General features: G+C 37.6%; 1 protein-coding gene across 7 annotated transcripts in view; it reads right to left on the bottom strand.

The window, feature by feature from the left end:
- ERC2 (ELKS/RAB6-interacting/CAST family member 2) overlaps positions 1-8,457 on the bottom strand; it is a 425,018-nt gene extending 416,561 nt beyond the window's left edge. For all 7 annotated transcript variants that reach the window (XR_007908334.1, XR_007908335.1, XR_007908336.1 and 4 more), the window contains exon 1: positions 8,072-8,457. The gene's annotated coding sequence lies outside the window, so the exon portion shown is untranslated. The remainder of the gene's footprint in view (positions 1-8,071) is intronic.
- Positions 8,458-24,691: the final 16,234 nt, after the last annotated feature.

Raw genomic sequence — 24,691 nt, 5'->3', positions numbered from 1 at the left:
AAATTATCGGGATTGTCAATTATGTTACTTCCAAACGTATTTAAGTGAAGATTCAAAAATACCTTTTTAACTCTTTTATACAAGTTTCACGGGTTTAAAATAAGGCTAATGTGCAAAAGAGGGACCTTTCTTTTAATTCTTTTTCTCTTTTTATTACAATGTTGGAGACGTAATTGTCTTAAAACATTTTTAAAACATCATAATAATTAGAAATGAGCTTTAAATATATTAGTAATATTTAAACTCCACCAACTGACACCTCCATTATTTTGTAACTTCTAAGTTAGGTCTCTCTTTGATGTTCAAACTCTAATTCTTAATATTTTATCCCTAACACTTCCATTAAAAGAAATTTTTCCTGCACTCCTGCATATGACAAAAGAAAGTCTCTCTGGGGTTTCTAAGATGCTTAAGGGAGGTGAGAAATTTCAGACTTGTTTCATTTTATTTTTCTCATGTTGTGTAAAATATTAAAGACCTGAAAATAGAACCTTAAGAAAAAAAGGCTTCTGTAGCCAAGTAATGGCAGAATCATCACATCTAATTTTAATTGTTTTGCCAGAGAACACACCGTTTAGGAAAAAGCTATGGGGTATCCTATCAGCCAAATCTGGGCAAATACAATCAAGTACAGCCTGCACAACAAATTGCCTTCCAGTGCAGAGCGTATCTCACTCTCCGAGTTCATTCTGGTTTAATGGTCACTCAACAGAAGAAGGGATGTTTAGCATCATCCTTTCTTTCAAGTCTTAAACACCGCCATTAGCAGTGGTATCGCGTTTCAGAGCTGCAGGGTAAAACCCCTCAGTTTTACGTGACCAAAGTTCCCAGTCCCACGCTCACTGTGTCATTGTTTTGTTGGCCATCTGCTCTCTGCAACTTCGAGATCCTATTTTTTATTGGTGGGTGGGAGGGCGGATGGTGTGAATCACAAGCAATAAGATAGAAACACGTACATTCCAAACCACTGCTTGCACCTCTTCAGTTTTATTAGTTTTCTCAACTTCCCTGCACCGTAATGACCTTCTCAGGGTACACAGATATTGCTCAAGTCTTGGCAAGCTTTTGTTTGCCCAGAGAAAGGCTTCCTAACATTTTAGTTCTTGCAAGCATGCAAGCGTCTTTCGTGTGCTAAATTCTGTCTCCTGGTCAGTACTCATTGTGCCTTCCATCCTGCAGTTGTTAATCACTTCCCTCTTTATTTCTTCCTCGATAAGAAATCTCATTTATCAATGCAAGCCTGCATTTACAAACTCCTGTATTTTGTGGAGGATTATTCTAAGGCACATAGCTAGCCAGACAAACAGTACTTTCCGTTTAATGACTACTGAAGAACAACAACAAAAACAAACAAACAAACAAAAAACCCCACTTCTTAAATTTTTACTAAAATAGTCTCCTTTGAGAAAAAAAATATTAAAATGTAAAAGTATATCACACTCTTCAGGATTACTTAAAATTATGCCTAACGAGTAGCACCATTATGCTTTATTTTGCCAACATTTACCTAACTTGAATGACTATTTAACAGTTTACAGAAACTGTCTTTTTTTATAGACTGAATTATCTTTGAGACATTAGAGCTTAAAAATAAGCGTAAGTTAAGAAAACCTGAAAGTCTTCTAGAAAAAACTGGAAGCCCAGTCTTGTTCTTTCCATTGTTCATCTACATTGACAGCATTTCTACCAACAGTCTTCGAAACACAAAACTGTTCACCTGATAACACAGACCTAAATAAATGCACATTAAAGACTGCAATTATTTGTTTCCGAAAAAAAACTTCAGAACTGAAAATAACGTGAAAGGAAGTTGACTGACTTTATACTTAGCCCTGTAAATTTGGCTATTTTCACATTAAGCACGTTTAAAAATATTCTGCCTTTTACATTAATGTCATACTTTTCATTTTAAGATGCATTTAAAGCTCTTAAGCCTATCTTGGAAATGATCAGCCATACTCCCACACAGTGGAGTATTTTCAATTGAATTCACTAAGGCTACTCACATGAATGTTATTAAACACAGGCTTACATATTTGCAGGATAAAGCAATATTTTTTCTTTTTCTCTACAAAGCTTCTATTCTTACAAGAAAGCAACAGGATAGTAATAGAATCCAGCATTAAGACAACCTGCATAGCCCCCAGCAGTTTCTTAGAATACTTAACACTGGGATATTCAGCAAGCATAAACATCCACTATGCATCCTACATTTATTTCATTCAAGAGTAGTAATATGCATACTCGAACTGTAAAACAAAAAGTATATATTTGTGCATCCAGCATGCTTTGAAGCCTTCACTAGGATAAGAGTATGCACATGCTTCAGTATCATGCCAGAGAAAGAATCTGGCTGTGCTTCAGCCACATTAGATCAAAGTTCTCCAAGGAACTTACAGGCTCTGTAACTGATCCAAGTGATTTAGCAGATTAGCCCTCAATTCATCATATTATCAGCACCCTGGAACCATTAGAAGGCACTGCACTTCAGGAATTACCTTTTTATTTATTTATTTATTCACACAAAATCTTGAAGAGTTCCCCAACCGCTTGGTTGTTGGCTTTTAACAACTTCATAACAGCCCAACCTTCCAGCTTTGTGCTGACACTGAACCCATCTTAGCAAAGCACAACCACACCAATGCACAAGTGCAATTTATAAGTCCTCACAGGCATCTGAAGTGAACATTTGATGTTGATGACAGATGTTACTGTAACTACTTTCCTTAAGGAAAAACAAATTGTCTGAGCAGATTTCAAATTAGGTCTATAAATGAAAACCGAAGCACATCATGACTGCCAATACTTAGCCATCAAAAATAAACATGCTTTACACAGCAAACTGTCTTCCAGAGAAGCCCCTAAGACTACCCATTTCTTGCTCTATTATTTGACAGAGATCAACAAAAAGAACTGTGTTTTACCATGTCGTATTTGTCCACTAATCAGAATTGTACGAAGACCAAAACCGTAAGAACTGTATTTAAATGACAATATATTCTGAGGAAATGAATACACTACAGAAAACTGCTTAAGTCAAAGTCCACACTGTCATAGAAATAACAGGCCTGTGCCTTTTTATAAAGTAATTAAATGATTCAGACACTGCACATACCAGAGATAATGAAATATATATCTTAGCAGATTACCAGCAAATTAATTTTACTGACCATGAAAAGTGCTTAGATAACAACAGTGAAAACTGAAGAAGCATCAGCACAATGTCCAACAGGATTCAACTCATATTCAATAAAGAAATATCAGTTCCTGAGAATTCAAGCACTGTGGTCTCCAAGTCCATTCAATTTGTTATGTTTTGCAATGGGACAACCCAAGTGGATGCCAAATGGGGTAACCAAAAGTATGGACACAGTAAACCTCCATCAGGAACAGGAATAAGTCAGCATTCATCCCAAGTGATCCAAGCTATTTACTTGGAGGGAAACTGTCCCACATATTACCAATGCTCTGTGCAACGTGATCTGTTGGACTAAATTCAGAAATAGCAGAGAATTTTGTTACATTTCTTTCACTTCCTTCAAAACAAATTGCACATTATATCCAGCTAAGCAATCATTATAGACAATGCTTTCTTTTGTGACTTCCCACCTTAGCTCTGCAGTTATCCCAGAAATTACAGCACATCATTTTCACACATACCTATACAATATGTATTTATTTATACACACCAATCTCACCAACCTTTTTACTCCTTTCATTGTCCCATGGCATTTCCCACAAAATTTAAGATATTATTTAAGTGATTTAATTCTAAAATATAACTCAAGATTTTTGATTTCTGTAGAATTTGGCTGCTAGATTCTACATCTGTACTGTGGCTTCAGTCAGGGGGACGGGATAATGAGCAGGACAAGCAGTGAGACACTTAAAAAAAACCTCAAAGAGTATTTGCTGAAAATGGAGCATTTGAACTAAATAAAAAGTACATTGGTCATGAAAGAAGCCACACGTTAACTAGCCCAAAGCATTTCCAATCTGCAAGATTGTCTTAGAATGAGTTTCTAAGATAGTCTAGAAAAGACAGCCTAGAGAGCAGGTAACCCCTTTCAGGAACCTAATCTTAAAACTTCACAGAAAAGCTTTGGCTTTGCTAAACATCCCAAATGTCAAAGACTCCCACACATCCAATCACAACTTGAAACTCTGATGTATACACCTCAAATCCTTAGACACATTCCTTCTGCTTTCCTAAAAGCACAGAAATTCTGACACTACCATTCTCCCTCATTCTCATTACAAAGTAAAGGGATTGTAGTGATACACAACTTTCAAAACGTGTAAACTGTCCACGGCAAAGTCTACATTTCTAAGACCATGCAGGAATTCCACATTTCTGTGAATAAAAAAGGTGTGACAGTAATAGAGCCTTACCCAAAGAAATGTTAAAACATCTTTGCTGTTCTCTCTTTTGACAGAGCTCAGCACCTGACAAACTGTCTCTGAAAGGAGATGAGGTTGGTGTTCCTAATTGTTGCAATTACTCCAAAACAAAACCTGTGTATTTCAGACATTCTTAAGTCGGGTATGGAAAAACCTCTATCACTAATGAGTCATAAAACTCTCTGAGATCAACAGCCAAGAAAGCAACAACACAAATACTACACCAGCAATGTTAATTCATCAGACATTTACATTTTCTTATACAAACATTCACTGGATATCCACGCTTATAAACTTTCTTGGACCTCCAGAAGTAGTCCACAGCCATTTTCAAAAGAAATAAGGAAGTAGTTGGGGTTTTTTCCCACATCTCGCATACAAGCAATAACAAACCAACATAAAATCCATCTCACTCGATTTCAAAAGATTGCAAAAGACTGTTTCTTTATAAAATGCATTACATTTTTAAAAAGTGACTAATTAAAAACAAAATGCTCCAGAAAAATATTTAACTGATGCTTTTGCTAATGACTTTGCATTTTCATAATGTGAAAGTATCACTCAGAAGAAGCAGCACTATTTTCCCCTGACCAACTATGACCCTTAAAAAGAAATTGTAAATTCATTCTGCTTTAAAAGTAACTCTTACCCTTTTTCCAAGACTTCATAGAAAATATAAACTAGCATTAGTGTTGAAAATAAGTTGAGGCAAGCTCATCATTGCTGAGTGCATATGATCACTCAAAAAGTGAAATTTAAATCACAAAAATATTTTAAAGCAATCCTAAACTGAACAATCTCACAGATAAAAGAGCAGTCATATTATAAAAATTTAAAAAATTAAAATTAGTATCACAGTAATATTTCTGGGTGGATCTGACTAACAATCTATCTCTTCGACATTACAAACTACATTAAACAGAGAGGGTAACAAATGCATCATAGCAGATAAAAATATAATAAGCACCATAAGAGATACAGGTGGGAGAGCATATGTTGTCTTTGGAAGTGATACACAGGCTGATTGCCTCACTCTCTTTGAGGGGTGAAAAACCCACTCTTTTTTGTTAGTCATCCTTCAAAGGTCTGCAGGAATCATCTTTCCAAGGCAAAAAAATAAAAAAAATCACCTTGAGCATTTTTTCACAAAAACACGCATGCTGAATAGCTAACTCTCTAAATATCACACATATTTGACACTCTAAGATGGTTGAATGTGTTCACTTCATATTTGGCTGCTCAGAATATGGCCCTCACCTTGCTACAGCCTTCAGAGCAGTCAAGGAACAGGAGAGGGAACTGGCAAAGGCAATTCTACCTTACACTATCATCCATCAGAATTTGACTACCAGTGGGTCGGGGGAGTTTAATAAGAGGAATAAGAGAGGTGACAAGATGGGTCTCTTCCAAATGCAGCCAGACCACAAGAAAAAGGATAATGAGTACAGTAAGTCACTCAAACACAAAATAAGATATTTCTCAGTTAACTGCAAGGTCTACCCCGCCCTAGGTGTGCTTTTAAGACCTACACACAGGGTTCCTCCATAGTTTAAACATCTCGTTTCAACCTGAGCTGGGCAGCCATAAATCGGAGGGACCAAGATTCTTTGGAGGAAGAAATTATGTTCCCTTCACTCACAGGACAGAAAGCCTCTCCTTCCCCTAGATTTCTGTAGGAAAAGTGAAAATGCTAACTCACCTCGATGCCTTTGAAAGCTGTATTTATACAGAACTTTCAAACAAAAGTAACAGTAATGGAATTATTTTCCTTTAAACCACTGAAATCTGGAGTTCCTTTCACACAGGGCCCTTAACACAGTCACTCACGAAGCCAAGTTTCCCTAAGTTTCTTCCATCGAGAAACTGTAACAGAGCTTTTCCCTCAGAAACATATTCCCTAAGGGAACTGGAATAATTTACCATTACACACACTCCGTGTGTAAAGACAGACCCTAAAAAGGGACCTTTTCCTCCTCGTATTCAGGGAAAGGAAGAAACGGGGGAACACCCTGCTCAAGCAGATGAGCCCGTGGTAGGACTGGGGCTGCGAGAGCCCTGGCTCGCTTTGCGGGCAGTGTTTCTGGCGCTGCAGGAGCGCTCGCCATCCCCGCCCGCCCGTGGCCAAGGCAGCGGGGCCGGGCAGGGCGGGGCCGCGGGGGTCGGCACCGGCGGAGCTGGAGCCAGCAGTGGGGAGGATGCAAGGAAGTCCCCCTGGCAGCGGGATTGCTTTAGAGCTCCCTGTAGGGACGCGCTGCGGTGACACAGCCGCCTGCGGGGGAGCTGGGCCGGGAAGGTGGTCGGGCTTTCTCCCCTCTCGCTGGCGAGCAGCGAGGATGGGAGGAGGGTCCCAGATCCCCAGTGCCCCCGCGGCTGGAAAAGGGCCCTGAATCCACGCCGTGGAGCTCCGCGATTCCCTGAAGCGGGAGGAGGGCGGTAGCGCATCTCCTCAGCATCTCCCCTCAGGGCAGGGCGAGACGGGGGATCTGCTCCGTCCTCCCCTTGGCCACAGGGAAAGGGAGTGCCAGGAGGGAAGCGACTGGATGGAGGGGGGACCTCCCTCCCTTCCCCGCCCTCCGGAGGAGGGGGAGCCGAGCAGGGCCTGCGCCCGGTGCGGCTCCGGGAAGGGGCCGCGTACGGAGCGGCCGCCCTGGACACGCACCCGGGGGATGCGGGCACGGGAATCGGACATAAAAACAAATGCCAAACAAACAAATAGTCAAGTGAAACCGCTGGTTTAAAAAGCCAACCAGAAAACTAACCCTGGCAAGTAGGATTTGCCCTCCTCTTGGCTGCACTTATTGGCCGTGCTTATGTGCAACGAGCACATATCTGCCGATGCCAGTGGTCGGCTGGCGTGTCCATCAACAGGGAAACAGCAATTCGCCGCTAAGGGAGTACATTCCCATCCATCCATCACAAGGCTTAGCAGGTAGCCGCCTAGAAATCAATCATACACTAATAAAAAAAAAAAAAGAAATCCTTCTCCATCACGTTACTACTCTAGTGCTTCCCAGAAAAAATATGTATGTATCCTTGATGAATATATGCATGGATTTTATCATATGCATCATATCCATCACTCTTGTCCAGCCTAAAATGATCTTTTTTAAAAAAAAAATTAAACCACACAGCACTATAAATGAGGGACCTTGGTAAGTATTCATTAATTATATAACTGAAAAATAATATTCTGTTAGTTTCTCTTTCCATTTGCCAGCCACTAGAAGGGAACAGAATCTCTCACCTTTTTCCTGACATGGTTTTTAAAACACCAAACATTATCCAGTATTTAGGTATAAAGCTAAAAATTTACAAAGCTCATCGGTTCTATTCTAGAAAACTTTAACAACAGCAATAATATTTTTAAACACTGGGCACCAAAAAAAAAAAAAAAAAAAAAAAGACTCCTATGGCTGCTTTTAATAGAAATTGCAAGAGAGATTTCTGGTTGACGATTCTGTAGGGAGAGGCACTCTGTTACCAGAATAAGATGTGCACTTGGTCCCATTTATTACAATGTATTTCTAAAGCAATATAAAAAGCCTTTTCTGCAAATTCATTTCCAGATTCAGCTACCAGGTAGTTGTAGAAAGCAATACACAGCAATTTCCTTAATCACAAATAATTTACAGTCATGTATTACAGCCATATTCTTGCTTAAGCTTCTCACCTTTCAAATCATTGCATCTGTCTTTCGTCCTCACATGGATTTTACAACATCACGTTTAGCTGACATCCCACTGCGCGGAGGAAGGAGGCAGCAGGGAGAGCCGGAGCCACCGAGCACCTCCGAGGGGAGGAAAAGGGGGGACCTGCTGCAGTCGGAGGAGGCTTGTGTGCTCCTGTCCCTCGTCTTTCTGTCCCTCAGCGAGTCTCCCTCAGTCAGCTGCGATCCTGGCTGTCTGGGTTGCCAGTCCCTGACTCAACATTCCCAGCATTCCCGAGGAGCTGGGGCTCCACCGGCTCGTCCTGCCGCCGGGGGCAGCAGCAGCAGCAGCACACGCACTGCCAGCCCGTGATTTCTCAGAGCATTTGTCTCTGTCCATTCATTGCCAACCCGTGGGTTCCAGTCCCCACCCAGCAAACGTCTGGAAGTGTGTTACTCATTGTGAAATAGCCTAAAAATACACCTATGTCTGCGCAAAACTGCAGAGGCAAATTTGCTTCCTTGTCCCCGTTCCCTGAAGGCCAGAAATGTTCGAAGTCAGGTGCTTAGGAACATGATGTCTAAAAATCCATTACTGTATGTACATGAATACACAGAAGAAAAAAGAAAGCTAAATCTCTGGTTTGACTTAAGTGTAAGAGAAATAAAAATGACATACATATTTATTTGTATTTTTTAAAAAACAGTATGTGGGGGGGGAATAAAAAGCCATGCAAAGCTGAAGAGCCTTTTCCATCAGAAAACTGCCTTAACAATTGTTCCTGAGATTTTATTTCTTCTGTATTAAGGGGAGCGAGAGAAGATTCTATAAAACATCACAGGCTTCTCATCCTAAGAACTGAGGTTTTGTTCCTATTCTATTTTTCCCCTCACTTTTTAAATTTAATTTCTCTGTACACAATTATAAGTGATCACAGTCCTTAGCTTTGATGCACCTTCACACCTTCCCCTACACAGAATTTCAAAAATCTATTTTATCTACCTCTTCTTACTCTCATTGCCATAATAATGATTTTAGGAAGCATTTGAGATCTGTAGTTGTTTCGCTGTAATCTGTATTTTATTTCCATCTTGCCCACATATGCACCTATAAATGCCACTATTAAATATTATTGATAAGAACAACTTTCACAGAATTACTACTAAAACCTATGTCAAATCAAATTGATTTCAACCAATCACAACTAAAATTAACATAATCCCTTCATTGCTGTATTTGAATTATCCAAAGCCAGTTGAAAGAGTTGGCTGTCATGAATATATATTCAGAGATGCTAGAATGCCATTCAAAGCAGTTTGTATTTCCCCAAGAAAGGGACACACTCTTACAGTATCTACCTCAGCTATAATTGCAATAGAGGGCAAACACTTATTTTCCAAGTCAAAAGTAATGGGATAAACCATGATTAAAATGCAAACTTCAGTTGCTTTTAAATCTGCATATTTACTTGAAGACATTTCTGTTAAAATAGTTACAAAACCATGAAAAATACAGACAGAGAAAATCTGTTCCTGGAGAAATTGACAAGAAGGGAATGGTTTTGTGTACAAATAATTTCACTTGATCTGGAAAGCAAATACAAGAGTATTCTTGAAGAGCTAGCAAGACTGCATCTTAAGGAAATGGATAAACACTATAAAATGTGGGTCACTACACTGAATGCTTCAAAGCACAAGAAGTGTCCATTTTCAGAAGTTTGGTGCTTAATTTGGATTTAGTGTGCAATGAGAATATCTTACAGACCTGTCTCAATATTGCTACATCCAATTCTATCTCAGTACTGTTAATGATGACAGGACTTTTGTTCTAAGTGGTGTCAGTTGCTGACGGTTTTCTAAAAAACATGTCACACCACCCCTGTCTATGTGAAAAGACAAGGAACATCAGGTTCTGCTTTTTCTGTTTTGTGACTCATTCACTGGCAAAGATTAAGGGCCTTGTGAGAGCTGGCAAAAGCCAGGAGCACTCTGACAGAAGACCAGTAGCCTAAGAATCCTCTTTCCAAGAAATAATCACTGCGGGAAGACAGCAGAGAGTTACCATAAGGCCGCAATAATATTGCAATGAATTAAGCTTGCTATCATTCAATAAACTTTATAGCAGAATTAATCATGGACCATCTTGGAGCAGCAGACCATCTGCAGGGGGACTGTCAGTGTTACTAGTGCCAAAGAACAGAATATACCCACTATGGACAAGACCATTTGGTGCAGAGCTTCGTGGGGAAAAAATATTTTGCTGAATTGTACTCAAAAAGAGTAGTGAGGAAAATGTGCAGCTCAAGTGAAGAGGAAAAAAGTGATCAGAATTTTACAGCTAATCTACCTATTGTATTAGAAGAAACAACATCCATGCAAAGAACCTCAGGGTCACATAATCCAAATCCTTCAAAAATATTCATTCTTTACATTCAAGAGAATGCTGGAATCCAAAGGGTAGGATAATAACAACAGTAGGTATTTAAGGCTGACTTCTCTGTAGCTGATGAAAGTTCTCATTTCAGTCTAATCACAGGACCATCTGTGTTGTCCTTGGTGCCATGATGCAGGTGGGAGCCATTAAGCATAAAGAGTCAGATCACATGAGCAAACTACCACTTTGTTCCTGGTTTGGTTGGTTTTTTTTTGTAAGAGGTTCTTATTAACTACTAAACATATCTTTCAGCCAACTGTTAGAGGAAAGCAGGCTGTTGTAAAACTTAAACCAGTATTTATATTATAAAGTGCCACTTGATGCTATATCTAAGATTTACACTTTTCAACAGTTTTTATCTTCAAATAGATTTTTGGCTAGCATACTTTGGTTTATTTGTTTTCTGAAAAGCTTTCTTGTATGTTTTCCATCTTAAAAATGCAGTATATTCATACTTCTTTCTCCTTTCACATCAGGAGCTGTGAAAACCCCACTGGAATTAATGACTAAATTCTTTTTTATTTCAATGAGCCTAAATTAGGCCCTAAACAAGTAAAGTATATATGAAATATATATTTTCAAGTCTGTTATTTTCCTTGGTTTATACTTGGTGATTTTGGAAACAGAAAAGTATAAAACATACTTATAATAACTTCTCTGTTTAGTTACTCTAAGTATAAATAATTGAAAATGGCATATAATGTTACTTATTGCCTTCAGCCCCTGTGCCTCCCTTTGTCCTTCCCAACTCTTTCTTCTCTTCTTACCTTTGGTAGTAACACTTAAGCAGCAGCAGAGAAGATGTGTGCTGTTTAGTGCTTAACTTTTTTTAAAAATATGAATACAAACAGAAATGGAGCTCAGTCACTGCTGCATAATTGCTAGCAAGCAACTGCAGGTGTGTGTTTAAAAACCCAGGAAAATGCATTTTATCTTTATTCATTGAACCTGTTCTGATGTATTTCTCTGTGCTTCCCTAGTGGCAGAGTTGCCTTCAGCTTTCTTTTTCTATCACAAAAGCCAAGTCAAGAACACAATGTAACAGTCTACTTTCTAACTAAAAATAAATGCTAAAAATTGTGACAATTCTGGTATTATACTACTGTATGAAAACCTGGATTACTCACAAATATACAGCAAGAATAGAAACAACACAAAGACATGAATATTACTAGAAACATGGGAGCTTCTGAAACAGAAATAAGACATGATCATGCAGGTCACTCCCTCTGTTTTGATGGTTAAACCCAGAAATATGTAAGATAATGTTAGATTAGATTATTATCAAGAAACAGAATTAGTAATTCCTTTTACACTATGTTGCAGCACAAAGCAAATAGATGCAACAGTAATGCCCTTGGTAAAATTTAGCTGTTTATTGCATTCACAAGCATTTTTAAAGTTCATTATAATTGCCCAGCAGAACTTACTATTACAAGCTATTGCCCAGATAGAATTCTATAAATAATTATCAAATAAATGGTTTAGTGAATGCGTTTATTCTTTGGAAAAGAAAGTCATGATAGATGTTGGTGCTCTTTATTAATACTTGATTCCCATAAAGGATCAAACCAGAAAGTTACTTTCATAGTGCAAGTTCTTCCCAATTGATAGTGGCTGGAAAGAAAAACACTAAAGCTTAAGCATCTTCAGTTAGGTTTAATATTTTAAGAACTAAAATTTTATTAGCAGTCCTTTATTTTCCTGGTTGAATCTGCTTTCTGAAAACAAAGCATTATTGCTACCTCTATTGCACATGTGAATATACTCACTGACTGATAAATGACTGGAACTGCTGATAAATGAGCACTGACTACTAAACCCCTAAAAAAAATTAACCAGCATCTAAATGAGTTTAGACATGTCAGAGCTAAAGTCCAACTGACTTTTCAGTAAGGATTAAGCTTTCCAATGCCTACCTTATTCCTGAAAATTAAATCTAGGTACTAAAACTTTTACTTACAAGCGTCAACATGAGGCACTTCATCTGAAGGCAACTCAGGTTCTCCTCTCAATTCTGCAGTTGCAGGAAACTGGGATCTCCTTCCCTACTCACAATCTCAACCTCTACAGTGAAGTTGGTAGCTACAAACAAAATTAGGGTTGTAGGACTGTTCACCCCCACTGCATTACCTGTTCTCAGCAGAGCTAAAGAGCAGTTGCTCAGTAAGGGAGCCTTTTATTGGCCACATCATCTCCTCTAATTTTAAACAGCTGAGTACTGAAGCCTGAGTTCCTGCCTTAATCACAGTCACACCTGAAAGGACTTGGGCAGGAACCAAAGTACCTAAGATTGGTGGAGCTAGAAACCGGATCCACTGGAATAGTCCCAAAATGGAATCAAATTTCTACAGTGAATAGCTCCACACTAGATCAAATAAATTAAGGAACAGTGTGAAAATAATTAAAACCAGTAACCCTGTATGACTGCTTCAAAACTGACAATGAACCTGCAGATGCTTCCCTGCTTTTGTGCTCGTGGATTCTGTTGAGGAACTGAGTGTTCAATGGAATAGCAAGAAGTAAAATACACCTGACCATGGATGGCCAATCCAGCTCACGATAATTAATTAGCTAATAACTGACATTACATGGAAGGTGTGAGGTTCCCACAACTGTTATGCTTATAATAAGACTTGATAGTTTTCCATCTGTTACTCTACACAGACACACTGAAGATAATTTATAGAACTACTGTTTTGAGAGGGTAACACTTTATGTCCACTTCATTGGATTACAGAAAGCATGCATTTCTGGGGATTAAATTGGATTTTATAACTTGCTTTAGACAATTTATATGATGGGTTTATAGGTATTTTTACACATATACTTGTACTCCTCCTTGGTATTTTTGCATGAAAACATGAAAAAAACTCCACAAGTTCCCCAGTAAAAAAAATCTATGATACAAAGGCTCAGGTTATCACAGTCTTGAAGTATTCTTCACTACAAAGTCCCAGAAAAAAATAAAAAAAAACTTTCCCATTAAGAAAAAAACACTTTTCCTGCTTTTGTGGTTCATGTTTGTAGTTATACCATGTAAAATAAACCATCTAGAAAACACAAGAAGGTTAGATTTCTCTTTACCAATGTAGTTTTTGCTTGATATACAACCTGAGGCTAAATATTAAGGAATACTACATTTCAGTAACCAGATAGTTGTAATATACTCTAGAATCTTCACTGAAGTAGACTTTTGTTGACCCATTTTGTAGGGATTACTTACAAAAAGTTCTCATAACTACTGGATTTCCATTTTGTAATAGAGATTCTTGCCAGTGCTGACACAGAATAACTAATGGCACAAGCTATTCTGAATATTTCATTTATGGGCTGGTCTTTAAAAATTGAAGAAAGGTTAAATATAGGTTTGAAAATATCCCTTTATCAGTATTTCTGTGACAATTATCTACTACCCTGACCAAATATCAGGATTTCTCCCACATTTGAGCAAAACTTGGTAACCATTTGAGGATCTGACTTCAGAAGGTTCTGTCCCCTTATCTTACCAACTTTAGAACTAAAAAGAGGTAATGGTCTTTTTTGCATTTATTTTTATCCTTTAGAACCAGCCCTGTAAACTACATGAATGTTAGCAGGTCATTAAATTTTTAAAGAACAGCTCTCTCCTCTAAAGGAGAAGTGGCTTAGCATCATCTTGGTTCATGCCTCTGGGCTCTCTCAGCTGCCAAATTAGGCTATTCCCAGGTAGGTTTCCTATTGGGAACACGAGAAAACTTATGCCAGCTTCTAAAACATGCCTGAGAACTGGGAGAGAGGGAGTCATCTATTCCAAAACATGGTAGGTGCTGTTTTAACAACTGACCAGTTAAATTCCCGTGCCAAGAAGTGCTTCTTGAACCTGTTTAACTCACTGGCATGAACGTAACTGTAGGTGAAATTCTCTCCATCTGGTTGATTCTCTGACTCCAGAAGCATCTAATGAATAAGTTCCCCTCAGAACCTGAAATGTGCCTTAAATAAAAGCCCCCTTTAGCACTGATGATTGCAGAAGAAGTGGGCATTTAGGGGCCTTTAGATCCAGGAGTCAACTTGGTATTGCCTTTCTTGCATTCTTCCCCCAAGAGTTTCTACTTCCTTCATTGCTCCAATCCCACTTTTCCATCCTATTCCACTCATATAGTTTGTTGATTATCTTTCTGACTCAGATCAATCTTTGACTTCAGTGATAGAAACACAAACCCATATTGTAACAGAAGAATTTATGTGTATAGCAGTAATGGAGGTCTACATTAAATTCAACTGATTACTTTGAATTTATTAATTATATAGAAAAAAAATTAAAAATGAGAAGGCTCAAAAGTTAAAATAGAGAGAGAAAAATATTTTTAATTGTTGACTGGACATTATGTAACATTTCCCTGCAAAGAGGTACAAAATGGCTGGAAATGTACAGGAATTCCTCCTTGCCAGTCTGGCACTTCTATTTCTAGTGGACTGCAAAACTCAGCATATGCAGTTTGGGAGCATGACTATGCCTGAGGTGTGACTGTGCAATGAGGGAGAAGGTGGCTCTGATAATATAGGCCTTGCAAATTCAAGGATTTTTTTCCTGTTATCACTTGTAAATACTTGATAAAGTATTGTCTAGAGTGAAAAAAAATCCATATGTGTGACTATTACTAATTTCCTTTGTCTGTTTTTGTGAACTTTCTCATTGTTTAATTGACTTTATTGGAAGAGTCAAATTAAAAAGAAAAAAAAAAAGACTTTCAGCCTGGTAGAAATAAATAACAATTTTGTTTCCAATCAGTTGTGATTATGGATTAAATATACCTTAGTAACTTTATTTTCCACATACTTTTTCTTCTTTATCATTTAGACATAATCTTGGGAAGAAAACTTATTTGAAGTAGCTGAAAAATTACCAACCAGAAAACACAGGAAAAAAAATGAAGCCTATAAACAGTTGTTGCTTTACCCTTCACTCACCTTTAAGGATGAAGAAACATGTATGTTCCTGTCAATCCATTAGTATTGAGTATTCTTGTGGCAGATGTGAAAAAAGCAGAAGAAAACAATTATGTATTCTGAAGTCATATAGAAATGTCGAGAAGCAGATTCAGAACTCCCAGAAAAAATCAGGCAATAGAAACAAATAGAAGTATTGATAAAATTCTTTAGTTACATTACTAGCTGGAGGAAGAAATAGCAATATAAATTTATCAGCCCCAAAGAAGGTAAGAAAAAAAAAAATGGAAAACCTAACTTCCATTTTTTGCTCGTTCAGGATATAAAACACCTATATACCAGTGAACTACAGACTCTGAGCCACAAGATCTTTCATGTTGAGTAAAGGAGTATTTTGCCACACAGTACTGAATTTATTCTGAAATCTTCAGGGCAGTTGGAAAGCAAATATGTACAGCACAAGGCAGACACCAAACCATATGTTACAGCAGCAGCAGCCACTGTGAAGGGGAGGATAAGTGCATTAATCACTTGAGTATAGCTCAATTAAAAAGATTTTTATAAACCATGAAATATCAGAGTACAATAGAGCGCATGATTTCTTGATCCCTGAGCAGACTGTGCTACTACTGTTGTATGAGAGCTGTATATGACCATCTTTAATATGAATGAGGAACCAGAGAGAGATTGGGATAAAACAGGAGGCAGCAGTAACAGCAGCAGTATTTTAAATAACATTTCTCTGTATCTTATTTGTACCTACATTTCTCTGCTCCTTATTTAGATGTACTTTGGATTTTCAAAAATATATTTTTATTTCCTGTATTAATTTTTTTAATGCCTTGACCAGGCAGCCGTGGAGGACATATGAAAATTAGTAGAAATATTTTGCAGCTACAGCAATTGGTCTAAGAAAACATATTGCCTCCCTGCACAAGCCTTATCTCTCTGGAAATATTTTGCCTGCTTCTTTCATGCAGCTAATTGGATTCATGGGTTTGGTGTTAAGGTACAGCTGCAATTTTAGGATCCTAAAATGCCATATGGCCTGTGCTTGACAGATAGAAGGGTTAATTTAGAAAGAAAAGGTAATCTGAGCAAAACTACTTTGTGGTATTTAATGAGAAAAAAAGATGGGAACATGGGAGCATAACTAGGGAAAATGAAGTATTTTGGGAGTTGACAGTTATTTGATTTATAGTAGTTTACAATTATATTAGCTGAGGGAAATAGCACTTCACTTCTGTGGTATCGTTGCAGAGCAGAGATTATGGTGATTCACAATGTATTATAAGGAACAGAAGTGAAGAAAGAAGATCAGGCTTAAAAAGGATTTAGTTTGGTACAGCAGCAGGCACTCAGGAGTGTAAGGTGAGCTCAGGTTGTGTGCGCACAAACCCACTCGGTCTTCCAGACCTCTAATACTGGCTCTTGCACACACTCATTGAGCTTTTGTGTCACACCCAGTGACACAAAAGGTGAGTAGGGAAGGAAGAATACCTGACAGCAAGTATTCTGGTTACACTCTGTTTGCAGGGCTCCTACTTGCATTTGATTTTCATGAGCTCTCTGTAAAGCAGATCAGGTGCCCAAAGGCTCTGAACCTTCGAATCTCTGTTTCAGGCCCTTCTCAGACACTGCTCCTGTCTCGTTACACGGACAAACCACTCTGGTTGCACTATAGCACAGGTTTTCTTTTTGTTGCCAAGCTACTTTCTTTGCTTCTTGAGAAGCTGCAGGTTGTTGATTATTTGTAGTCCTCTTTTTCCTCCCAGTTTGTTTGCTAAACACAAAGCAGCAGCAAAGACAGCCATGGAACTGAATGAGAGTATTTTTCAGTTCCCTCCTGGTGAGATGAGCCAGCAGGAGTATAAAAGCACAAAAGCATGCCTTTAAAAGAAGAGTAATTTTCTTAAATATTGAGAAGTGATTCTCTTAAGATAATACTTGTAATCAGCACCCAGCATGTGCAGCAGCCACGTTCTGAAAGACAAAATTGGCTGCTTCAGAGAGTTCAGCATAAAGCAGACGGTTGGGGTACTGCAGTTCTCCTACACTAAGTTATTAAAAGACAAATCCTGTATGCTACTGAAACTCAAATTGAGAGGCTCCAAAATCATGTAGTTCTTATATAGAACAGAAATATTCAAGAGCTGCATATTGCTATTTGAAATTTAAGCTGTGGTCACCAAACCCATCCATATAATTAGTGTGCTTCTTAGAGATGGTTTTTGCACATCAGCTTGGAAAGTAGAACACTTTCAGAGGCGTGGAAATGACTAAGACCCAAGCAAGTAGAACAAAATCAACTAAGGGAGAAATGAATGAGAGAAGTGAGGGAAAGATCAGAATAAAGTACTGCAATAATCAGAATTTTTATTTGTAGAATAAAAGAACTCCATATTGCAATCGAATTATGGTTGTGGTTATGGACTAGATACTGGATGAACAAGTGAAAGCTACTGAGTTGCTGATAAAATACTTTTTATTAGTCCAGTTCTGGCAATGGTCAGCACTTTAAGTACAGGGATGATCCCTATACCAATCACCTCTGGCAGTCAGTTTTTATGGAATAGGGTACAGTATTATCCCTGAGATTGCTCTTTTCTTCTTTAGTAGAATTCAAGGTGGATCAGTATCCCCAAGGCTGCACAGTTCCTGTGCTCAAAAACTAGATTAACTGTTTCCTAGCTATTCTAGCACTATCAGTGCTATTTTAGATTACAGAAACATAAACTGAGGATTCATTAATTTAAAATACTCAATCTCTCAAAATTTTGTCCCCCCTTTTCATAAGACACATTCTTCTCATGCTCTGATTTTGAAGGGAAGCTATCCAAAAATTTTAAATTTTCTGAAACATAATTTCCATTTTTATATGCTGTGGTACATTTTCTCTTATAAAAAATAGACTAAGAGAATCTCAAACATTCATTTCTCATAAGGTGGTACTTTTGGTGGAAGTGATGGTGGTGGAAGTTCTGTGCTGAATGCAGGTCGTTAGGGGGGAATAAATGTGCTTCACAAAGAGCCCACTGGAAATTAACTTCACATGCTATTCTGATTAGATGAATAGCATGGCTGGAGATTGCTTATTTTGTCATGATAAAAGCAATACAAATTTTAAAATAAGTACATAAATATTGTGCTCTGGAATTAACATGACAGTTTATGATGGCTCAAATGAAGTGCGAAACACACTGAGACTTCATTTACTACACAAAAAAATTGCATATTATTTTATAAGGGGAACTCTCTTAAGAAAATAATAAGTTTCATCATGCCAGTGAACAGGAACAATTTAATTTATTCCTAAATAAATAGATTATAAGTATGTAGCTTTTTCCTGAAGTCAAAGTATCTTTTCCAGTTGAATTTCTTTTTTTTTTTTTTTCAAACATCCATACCATAGCCTTTTGTCATCTGACAACAGAATCAGCATGGAAGTTGCTACTTCTTTTGAGGAACTGCTTCTTCACATAAGGTGCAGTGATGCTGCAGATCAAGTTTTGGTGCAGACTCTAATCTGCCAGCACTCACATAAGCTGCTCTTTGCTCTGCCTGCTTTATGGGACATTTCCAGAGTTCATCTTATCACTGTTACTAGGAAAAAGAATCTCTACCACAAAGACAGAAATGAGGACATAATCTGATATTACTGATACGTATTATGACTTTAGGAGCATTGACAGTTTAGCATTCTTTGCTATCCAGCTACTCAGTGACCTACTGATTCATATATGGTGCTGCACCATGATGACAACACAGCTATTTGCCTGGTTACACAGTGAAAATGAAGAAGGTGATCCACTGAAAATTACACACACACCCCCTCCCATTTCTTCTCCCTGTTTTTTCCACTAGACAAAATTTTAAGTCAGATCAGTTCTTAGTCCAGCTCCACGTGTCACAGCATAAATCATTTGTACTGGCACACAGAAAAGAATAGCAGTGAACGAAGGGGAAAAGTCTCCACTGAATCCTTTAACATAGCCAAAGAGCCTCTTCATTTTACCATGGTGAAAAAAAAAGCTGGTTTTGTTGTGTGAGAGAGCCACCCTCACACCCCTGAGCCACCCAGGGATGGCGGGGGTCGGTCTCTTCTCCCAGGTAACAAGTGACAGGATAAGAGGACACAGCCACAAGTTGCACCAGGGGAGGTTTAGATTGGATATAAGGGGAAATTTTCTTCACTGAAAGGGCTGTCAAGCCCTCCTGCACAAGGAAGGGGTGGAGTTGCCACCCCTGGAGGGATTTAAAAGCCATGTGGAAGTGGCACTGAGGAATGTGGGTTACTGGTGGCCTTGGCAGTGATGGGTTAATGGTCGGACTCAATGATTTAAAAGGTCTTTTCTAACCTAACTGATTCTATGTTTCAATGTCTAATAATATCAGGCTACAGTACTTCTAGTTGAAAAGTTCAGATACTGAAAACCAAAACTCAAAAAAATCAAAACCAAGAAAAGTGCCATTTCAGAGTGCAGATTCATGTCATGGCCATGTTGCCCTCTGCTGCTCTACTGATACAATCATACTTTATAGGAATACAGTAAGGACACTTCTGAGCTATTTTTAAATTTCCCAATTTATTCATTTGCAGTTTCAACCTGCCTGTTAGTCATAATTTGAGTAAGTATACATGTAAATTACTGTTTATATGAAATACATATCTCTCGAGGAAAAAGGAACAGTTCTTATCTCCAAAGTGCTGTCATACAGTTAACTGGATAAATTTACAGCAGACTGGAATAGCACTTTTAAATCTAAAATAAATGCTCGTGTAATTTTAGTAAAAAATCGAGTTTGTATCAAATGAAAGATTCAGCAAAGACTACAGAACATGTATATACAGTAGCAGATATTTGGCTTTGTTATCTGAGGAAAAAAAAAATCTATTTATTGATGAGCCTGAGTGTTGTATTTAAGGAAGTATTATCATTCTGGTCACTCAGATGCCAGTTGTTTCCAGCTGTCCTTTGGATGATCTGTTATTATTCAGGAGTGCTGTGTCCTTAGGACAGTAGAGTGCAACTGTGCTTTGTTTCCTTAGTTATTTCGTGATAAGCACTGGATGCCAGGATTTAACAACTCCTCTTTCTTGTCACAGGGGTCCTACTGCCAAGTGGTGACACCAGCAGGTCTCACACCTTCTGTCCCATGCAGCCTATGGGCTGTTTAGTTTGTAAATACAAACACTGCACAAATCCAGTACATTTTCAATCTAAATAGGGATAAAGTATGACAGATGGATGTAGAACACAGATGGAAGGAGGGAATAGAAACCCTTCATTGCCACAATCCATATCATACTTATTACAAAGAAAAAAATAGCTCCATTTCTGAAACACCCATGAAATGGATTTTAAGCTTGGAATCAGTTGCTAATTAATTACTCAGCAACTTCTGCCCTTTAGGCAGTCAACAGTCCCACTGCCCCTATTTTTGTCCCTTTTTTTTTTAATTTTGCTCCCATGAAAAATAGTTCTGAGTGTCACAGTCATCATCTTCTTTTCATTCACCAAACCAAGAATCAAATGTGTAGGCATCTTATGATCTCCATGACATTTCGAGTGGCCTTAAAAGTTTAGTTCAATTGCATGGTGGTGTTATTTGGTTTATTCAAACTTTACAAGTATACAAAGGTCATTCAGGAAGATCTTAAGTGTTCTATGCTGTTGTTCATTTCCTTACCATGAAAGGAGAAAACACAGTAACTCCTTTTTAGGAAAGAAATGGAAGTGAAAAAAAGACATACAGACAACAGGTCCCTTCTATATATTTTCTCTCTATATATTTCTATGTATATATAGAGATCATACAGACAACAACCCCTTCTATACTGTAAGGGTGAAGTGTATACAACAAGGCCTCAATAAGGAATCCCCTTCAAAGTAGCTTTTGTGCAAAGCTTCAGTCCTTCAATTTGCCAATTAGTTAAATCATTTTTGAAATATTATATATCATACACACAAAGAACCCTTTAGCCTTTCTAATACTGTTATTTCTAGTATTTTGCTTCTCCCTGAGACTGAACGAATTTATTTACCTTGAAAAAAAAATTTAAAGAAAAAAGAAGCCCATCTCTTACAATTTTTCAAAAGTCATGTTGCTTAACGCCATGTAGCCATAGAGATGAGATGAAACTGCATTTTTCTGTGTTACTGGAAACAGGAGCAGTGTACAGGCTATGCAAGGGAGATGCCACTTAGAGCATAATCTAACATATTTGAAGAAAAACCCACTCAAATAGTTTATTAATACTGTTCAATTTTGCAAATGAAAAAGTGAAGTAGGGAGGGGAAAGGTTACACCCTGATTATTCAGGAGTAGCAATCAATGTGTTTCAGCTCCTGGCCACGGGGCTGCTTCACAGGCTATCTTTGGAAATTCCATTTGGGTATTTCTCACAGGATAGTGGCCGCATATCATATAGCTCTGCTAGACATAGTATCTAGCTCTGTATTTTAACTCCCAAAATATAAGTGAAAAAGCACTCACAAACATACAATTGGCTAAGAATAACTACACAGAATTTCAGGGGAAATATTTTTAATCACTGTTAGAAACATAAATAGTCATCACTGTCGATGTTGCAGCCTCTTCACTTGCAGCTTTCCTGATACACATTCCTTTCCTGAAACTTTCATTAGTGTGGCAATAATCCCTTTAAACTCAAGTTATTTTCTACTTAGTGTACATAAAAGTGACAGAAACTGGCTCATTCTTATGATTATGATCCAATAATGTATGCTTCTGAATTACCTATGTTGTAATTAAAAAAAACTAGGTACGACGTAACATTACACAACACCCTTTCAGAAATTGCTAATTTTTTATAACCTGTAAAGATTTGTGCAAGTATGAAGCAATTACTTGTAGCTACTGGAATAATGGCTGGCAGATTTCATTTGTGCCAGAGTACAATACAGCAGCACTATCAGATGTACAGTGGCACTGCAGCAGGACAGAAAAACCACTGCAGAGGGAACACGAGACTGACTGGAGCTCCAGTGAGCAACAGGATGATTTGTTGTCATGCTTGTCATCACCAAGTTCAGTCTCATCTTGTAGCAGCTAGATAAGTGTATTTTTCTTTGAAGCACAGAACATTTTTGAAAGCTATGGCACAACGTTTTAATCTCCTTTTCTTAAAAAAGCTCCTTTGCCTATTCAAAAAGCATATCCTGAATTACCAGTGTCCCAATCTGTTTCTATTCAACCTTATCTAATTCAACAGTACTATCAGAAAAGAAATACAGTGTATACTTACATTTTTGTGTAAGCATACTTACAAGAACTCCATACATATATATTTAATATGTGTGTGTGTATACACACACCCCCACATATATAAAGCTTTCATGGTAGAAACAAAACAGTTGGCAAAGCTTACTCATGAAGTGGGATTGAATCATAAACCATTCAAGAGATCCAGGCTGATTTCCCAGTTTTCTGCAAAACAATTATTGCCAGATATAATTAACATTCTCTTCAAAGACTGATAAGGACTACATCTAAATTAATTTACATCTTCAGAAATTCTAAAGCAAAAATGAAAATGATAATACTCAGCAAGTAACATTTGTTGAGAATGACTGAAATTATTTTGAAATATATCCATGTTCAAGCCCAACTTCGTTTAAGAAGCACATTACAATTAAAGAGTTTTGTTTAGAAAACTTGACAAAATGGGAGACTCACACAAAAGATGACAGAAAACATTACATCAGCATAGGTCATCCTTTTCTTTTTTGTTAAATCTCCATCCATTATGCTGCCTTTTCTGCTTCAGCAATGGCTTGGACAGGTTAAAAACAAAGCATAAGGATAAAAGCAAAACATTTCCAATTCTAACAGTCTTTTTATTGTTAAATTTAGCAGGGGGGATTCAGTGTAGTTGATGTTTTTTAAGTCAAATCAATATCTGCAATTATTTCTTTTACTCAGCACTGAACCTGCAATTACTGCTTTGGTTGACTTTTTTTCTTCATCATTTAGTTAGTCAAAGATTTACAAAGTACTGCACAAAATATGAAAGAAATTCTAGGAATTTCTGGAAATTGGACTCTTAGGGCACAGTTTATAAATCTACAGAAGTCTATGAAGTTTCACCTATTGCCAACCATAATTACAATTGTGACATTCTGAAGGAGAGAAGACAAAACTGTAATAAAACTTTCCATTTTGGGAGCATTTATGATATTGTACTAACTGAGTTCACCATCACATATGCCTATAAAATTCTACTTGCCAAACACAATTCTTAATACAATTACTGGAACTAACAAAAATAGTAAGGAAAAGGACAATCATATTTTGTTTTACATTTTGGGTTAAATACTCTCAGCAACAACTATAAAGAAATAAATAATCAGCCAAACAAAAACCCGTGGGAGAAAAGAGAAAATTGTGCTAACTAGACGTGTGACCTCTTCCCTCATATTCTTCTTACTCCAGATAATGCAGAGGGTGATGTTTGCAACAATTTATCACTCCCTCCACCCCCACCAAACATAAGCATGAATCCAATTAAATGTACAGTTCAAGGGTGAAGGAAAAGAGAATGTGAAATTTTGGGAAGAAACCAGACACTGATAAGGGGAAGGACAAGAAATACGGAAATGCCTATGAAAATGATAGTTTACAGTGCAGAAAAGAGGAGATGAGGGAATTTGGTAGAAAATACTACTGTTTATCCTTCAGTACGAATACCTTTATATTCAGTCTGCTGATACTCAAGATTTCTGCTAATCAGAGTAGCAAAAATACAAAAGCATCTTGAAAACAGTTCTCGAGATGTCTGCTTGTTTGTGTTAGCCTCTGGCCCGTGGATGTGCTTCTCTTCCCTTATCACACAGAAGTGCTGTGATCTAGATTGTTCATCTTAACTAAACTTCTAAATGCCCAGAATGATTGCATATTCCCTTAATACCACAATGGTATATTAATTGTTTTCCTAAGTCATGTTAAAATATAGTGTAATATTTGTATTTACTATGCCCTTGCTGATTATTTTAATGTGTAGCATTTCTACAGTTTCCCCTCAATCAGAAACCATTAGAAAAGTACACAAAACATTCAGTCTCCTGTAACACTTCCCAGGTTACAATAAATGGACATATAGGATATCCATTGATATAAATTAATATAGTTATCTTAAAGCAAGATAAATGACAATCATCCTCTCTCCTGTTTTTTTACGTCTCATTTGAAGGGACAAATCAGCTCATAGCTGATTTCTCCAACAGTTTCTAACTAATGCTGCTATTCAGGATGTT

Source organism: Manacus candei, unplaced genomic scaffold (genome assembly GCF_025592945.1).
Source record: "Manacus candei isolate 608988 ecotype Guabito, Panama unplaced genomic scaffold, ASM2559294v1 h1tg000082l, whole genome shotgun sequence".
Lineage (NCBI taxonomy): Eukaryota > Metazoa > Chordata > Aves > Passeriformes > Pipridae > Manacus > Manacus candei.
This window is presented reverse-complemented; position numbering and strand designations above follow the sequence as displayed.